The sequence below is a fragment of the Pristiophorus japonicus genome, chromosome 11, assembly GCF_044704955.1.
Source record: "Pristiophorus japonicus isolate sPriJap1 chromosome 11, sPriJap1.hap1, whole genome shotgun sequence".
Lineage (NCBI taxonomy): Eukaryota > Metazoa > Chordata > Chondrichthyes > Pristiophoridae > Pristiophorus > Pristiophorus japonicus.
The window spans coordinates 85,856,299-85,862,445 of record NC_091987.1 but is presented as its reverse complement, the minus strand read 5'-3'; positions in this window follow the sequence as shown (position 1 = coordinate 85,862,445).

Below are 6,147 nucleotides of genomic sequence, written 5' to 3'. Positions count from 1 at the left end.
TTATCCACTTTGGTGGTAAAAACAGAGAGACAGACTATTATCTGAATGGTGACAGATTAGGAAAAGGGGAGGTGCAACGAGACCTGGGTGTCATGGTACATCAGTCATTGAAGGTTGGCATGCAGGTACAGCAGGCAATTAAGAAAGCAAATGGCATGTTAGCCTTCATAGCGAGGGGATTTGAGTACAGGGGCAGGGAGGTGTTACTACAGTTGTACAGGGCCTTGGTAAGGCCACACCTGGAGTATTGTGTACAGTTTTGGTCTCCTAACTTGAGGAAGGACGTTCTTGCTATTGAGGGAGTGCAGCGAAGGTTCACCAGACTGATTCCCGGGATGGCGGGACTGACATTTCAAGAAAGACTGGATCAACTGGGCTTGTATTCACTGGAGTTCAAAAGAATGAGAGGGGATCTCATAGAAATGTTCAAAATTCTGACGAGTTTAGACAGGTTAGATGCAGGCAGAATGTTCCCAATGTTGGGGAAGTCCAGAACCAGGGGTCACAGTCTAAGGATAAGGGGTAAGCCATTTAGGACCGAGATGAGGAGAAACTTCTTCACCCAGAGAGTGGTGAAGCTGTGGAATTCTCTACCACAGAAAGTTGTTGAGGCCAATTCACTAAATGTATTCAAAAAAGAGTTAGATGTAGTCCTTACTACTAGGGGAATCAAGGGGTATGGCAAGAAAGCAGGAATGGGGTACTGAAGTTGCATGTACAGCCATGAACTCATTGAATGGCGGTGCAGGCTCGAAGGGCCGAATGGCCTACTCCTGCACCTATTTTTGATGTTTCTATGTTTCTATGTTTCTATCCCTGCCACCATCTCCATGTCTTTCCCTGGTCACTGTCTGAGGCTGAACCAGACCGTTTGCAACCTTGGTGTCCTAGTTGACCCTGAGATGAGCTTCCATCACCAAGACCACCTACTTCCACCTCCGTAGTACCACCTATCTCAATCCCTGTCTCCCCTCATCAGCTGCTGAAACCCGGATCCATTGTTTCTTCTAAGCTTGACTATTCCAATGCTCTCATGGCCAGACTCCCCTCTTCCACACTACATAAACTTGAACTCATCCCAAGCTTTACTGCCTGTATCCTAAGTTGCACCAACTTACTTTCACCCATCACCCCTGTGCTTGCTGACCTACATTTGCTCCCAGTTAGCAATTCCTCAATTTTAGAATTCTCACCCTTGTTTCCAAATCCATCCATGTCCTTGCATCTCCCTATCTCTGTTACCTTTCCAACCCACTACCCGCTGAGATCTCTGCGCTCTTCCAATTCTGGCCTCTTGCGCATCATTGATTTTAATCGCTCCACCATTGGCGGCCGTGCCTTCAGATAGCTGGGCCCTAACCTTTGGAATTGCCTCCATTAACCTCTCTACCACTTTCCTTTACGCGCTCCTTAAAACCTACCCCTTTGACTAAGCTTTGGGTCACATGCCTAATATCTCCTTATGTGGCTCGATATCAAATTTTCTTTGATAGCATTCCTATAAAGTGTCTTGGGACATCTTACTACGTTAAAGGCGAAAAATAATTGCAAGTTGTTGTTGAAGTGTAATGTCATCCAGTTTGGAAAGAAAAAGAAAGATCTGAGTCTGATGAGAAGCTTGAAACTCTGGATGATCTGAGAGACTTAAGGAAACTAGTACAGAAATCACTAAAAGCTGGTGGACAGGTACAAAATATAATTAAAAAGGCTATAGGAATGTTGGCCTTTATCTCAAGATGCCTGGAATACAAAGAGGTGGAAGTCATGTTACAGCTGTACAGAGCTTTGGTTAGATCCCATCTGGAGTACTGCATTAAGTTTTGGGTACCACTTCTCAGAAAGGATATATTGGCCTTGGAGGGCATTCACCAGAATTATACCTGGGCTAAAAGTGTTAAATTATGAGGACAGATTGCATAGACTAGATTTGTATTCCCTTGAATATGGAAGATTAAAGGGATGATGTATTTGAAGTGTTTAAGATGATTACAGGATTTGATAGGGTAGATACCGAGAAACTATTTCCTCTGGTGGGGGAGTCCAGAACAAGGGGTCATAACCTTAAAATTAGAGCTAGGCTGTTCAAGAGTGATGTCGGAAAGCAGTTCTTTATACAAAGGGTAGTGGAAACCTGGAACTCTTCACCCCCCAAAAGTTGTTGAGGGAAGGTCAAAACTGAGACTGATCAAATTTTGTTCGGAACGGGTATTAAGGGTTCTAGAACCAAGATGGTAGAAGGAGTTAAGATACAAATCAGCCATGATCTAATTGACAAATGAAAGAGATTTGAGCATTGGCCGCCTATGTTCATCCCAAAATATGAATTTTACCACATAGGAAGTTAGCCCAAGCCCTCTAATTCTGATATCAAATGCATGGATGGACTTACTCAATGAATTTATTTGTAGGAGTCCAATCAGGTTATGATGCAAGCCAGCAAGCCTATTGGCTGTTAAACTATACTGCAACTCAAAAATCCATTCATCTTACGTTTCAACCTACAAAAGCTAATACAAAAGCTGACAAAATTCAAAATGTACAACTGAAAAACTGCCCAGTATAAAGGCTTTCGACAAAGATCATTCCTCCAAGGCAACTAAGTTAAGTTCCTTCTCACTGCATTGGATTTCAGGATTTTACTTTTTAAAACTTTGTTCCCTGGGATATGGGCGTCGCTGGCAAAGCCACCATTTATTGCTCATCCCTAATTGCCCTTGAGAAGTTGGTGATGAGCTGCTTTCTTGAACCACTGCAGTCGCGTGGTGAAGGTATTCCAACAGTGCTGTGAGCGAGGGAGTACCAGCATTTTGACCCAGCGACGATGAAGGATCAATGATATAATTCCAAGTCAGGATGGTGTGTGACTTGGAGTTGGTTATGTTCCCATGTGCCTGTTGTCCTTGTCCTTCTAGGTGGGAGTGGTCATGGGTTTGGGAGGAGCTGCCGAAGAAGCCTTAGCGAGTTGCTGCAGTGCATCTTGCAGATGGTACACACCTCTCCTTTCAGCCCCCAATCACCCTACGGTCTTCCGACCTCCCCCTCCAGCCTTCTGACCTTCCCCCTCCAGCCTCCCCACTCAGGCCCTGATCCCCCTCTGGCCGACCCCTTCTAGACCCAACCCTCCCCATTTCAACATCAATCCTCTTCCGGCCTCCAACCCCTCCCCCATCATCTCTCCCTCCTCTCTGCGGCTTTGGTGGAGGGGATGAAAAGTAGGAGAGATGTCCTGTATCTGAGGGAGGCCAAGAGGCCCTCTAGACACACTGCCAGCGATTCAACCATGACGTAGCCACCGGCAAGGCTGAATCCATCGAAGATGACAATATTTTTATACCTAATCCTCCTTCTCACATTCCACTTCCCCCTCATCCTACAATCTCAATGCCAAGTGGCAGATGGTGTAAGCACGTACCTCTTACTTTCCCCCGCTCCCCTCGCCACTACTTTATCCTTGTGCCTCACTCCTTTCAGATACCCAAGAAGTGCAACCTGGCCAGGCAGTGGAGGAATGGCAGTGATGCTGAAGAAACACCGTCACTTGATTTCACACTCGCAACCACCAGCTCAGAAACTTACACTGCGCGTAATTTAGGGATAGCATAGAGGCGGGATCTACACGTGCTGAGCCACCGGGCATGAGTGGCCTGCAGCCAGAGCAAGGATAGTGCAGGTGCCAGCTTGCTGGAGGGCGAGGTCGCAAATGAGTTCTGCTGCAGAGGACGCAGAAGAGTATTTGGATGGGGCAGGTTACAGAAGAAGGCTGATGGGTGTGCACACTGAAATGTTTGGTGCATTGGGAAGCCTGCCAGAAAGCTTGCGCGCAATGTCAAGGACCATGGAGGAGTCCAGCACCAACATGGCACAACTCTTTGTGCAGAGCTTGGAGCCTATCCATTTCAGCATGGAAGTGGCGGCCAACTCCATGAGTACACGTGGACCCAATCACAATGCAGTGTCTGATGACTGATGTCTCAGCTTCCATTGCAGCACAAGCAGCAGCCACCCAGCGTCTGAGTGCAACAGTGGAAGCTCAGACTGCTCTCATGCAGGCTCAGCTTGCTACCATGCAAACTCAGACTGCTGCCATCATCGCTGTGGATTACAGGATTCAAAGGGCAGGCTGCCACAGCAGTCCAGCAATCTGTCCACCCAACAAATTACTAGGATTGTTGAGCCGCCGCCCCGGGGAAGTGGCAGTGGCTCCGTGGAGCACGAACCTGCTTTCCTCTCTCAGGATGACAGCATTCATCCTCCCACCACTGCCACTCCGCCAGTGCCCTTGCTGTTGCCTATCAGCCAGCCAGCCCAGACTGCTGCCGTCCATGTTGAGATGGTGCAGTCCGCAGCTGACCTTCTCGGCCCAGAGCTGCTTGAGCTCATCCTCCAAGGCCCTCTGTGGTCTCTCCCCACTGAAAGTCAGCAGCCTTCCACCAGCTGTGCTGCAGCCAGTAGGGTAGCACTGTATAGGAGCACTAGAACAGGCAAAGGCACACTGAAGGCAGGCACTAAGGGAAAGCACAAGGCTGATTAGTTTATGTTTGTATGCAGTATGGCATGGTTTGATTTATAAATTTGGTTTGGAATGTTTATTTTGTGTTGGCTTTTATTTTTGCATTGCGGCCAAGCGGATGCTGTGATAGTCAGTGACAGAGGGAAGGTATGATCTGGGACTATTGTTGAATGGGGAATTGGGGTTGAGGTTACTGGTATTGCACTCAAATTAGTTCTTCACAGACAGCCCGGACAGAAAATGGGTGTTGATGCTGCCTCCTCTTTTCCCCTTCCTCTTAATCCTCCTACTCATGCTCCTGCTCCTCAGCTGGTCGCTGTATAAGGGCTGTCCCCTTATATTGGTGAGGTAGTGCAGCATGCAACAGACTGACACGATTCTTCACACCTACTCTGCCAGGTACTGCAGGGCTCTTCCAGAGCGGTTCAGGCAGAGGAAGCGTTGTTTCAGCAAGCCAGTGGTGTGCTCTATCACATTTTGTGTGGCAGCGTGGTTTTCATTGCATGAATGCTGTCTACGTGTGCATGGTTTGCACACCGAAGTCATGAGCCATGTTGTTAACGGATAGCCCTTGTTACCCAGTAGCCACCCTTTGGTTTGTCATGGTGGCTCAAGTGCAGATGGTACAGCGGACTGGCGCAGAATGGAGGCATCATGACTGCTGCCAGGATACTGGGCATTGACTTGCGTGATTCACTGCCTATGTTTGCACACCATCTGGACATTGTGGGAGTGGATTCTCTTTCAGTCCTAGTACATGGCAGAGTTGACATGTGGGCCCAACAAAGCGACATGCTTGCAGTCAATGGCACCCTGCTCCATGGGAAAGCCTGTAAATTTACCAAAGCCACGTGCTCACTCACCTGCTGGTCTCTGGCAAGAGAGAATGAAAAGTAGTCAGTTCTCGTTGAATAGAGAGCCCCAGTGACCACGGTTACGCAACAGTGGACGGCAAACTGCGAGATGTTGAAAATATCTCCAGCTCCAGAGTGGAAGGAGCCTGGTACATAAAAGTTCATCACCATAGTGACCTTCACAGTCACTGGCAATGTGGTCTTTGGCCGGTTCTGAGGTTGCAGTTGCGGCGGCAGCAGGTGGAACCTCAGTGCTGGGACCCCAGCTATTTACAACATACATCAATGATTTAGATGAAGGAATTGAGTGTAATATCTCCAAGTTTGCAGATGACACTAAGTTGGGTGGCGGTGTGAGCTGTGAAGAGGATGCTAAGAAGCTGCAGGGTGACTTGGACAGGTTAGGTCAGTGGGCAAATGCATGGCAGATGCAGTATAATGTGGATAAATGTGAGATTATCCACTTTGGTGGCAAAAACACGAAGGCAGAATATTATCTGAATGGCGGCAGATTAGGAAAAGGGGAGGTGCAACGAGACCTGGGTGTCATGGTACATCAGTCATTGAAAGTTGGCATGCAGGTACAGAAGGCGGTGAAGAAGGCAAATGGTATGTTGGCCTTCATAGCTAGGGGATTTGAGTATAGGAGCAGGGAGGTCGTACTGCAGTTGTACAGGGTCTTAGTGAGGCCTCACCTGAAATATTGTGTTCAGTTTTGGTCTCCTAATCTGAGGAAGGACATTCTTGCTATTGAGGGAGTGCAGCGAAGGTTCACCAGACTGA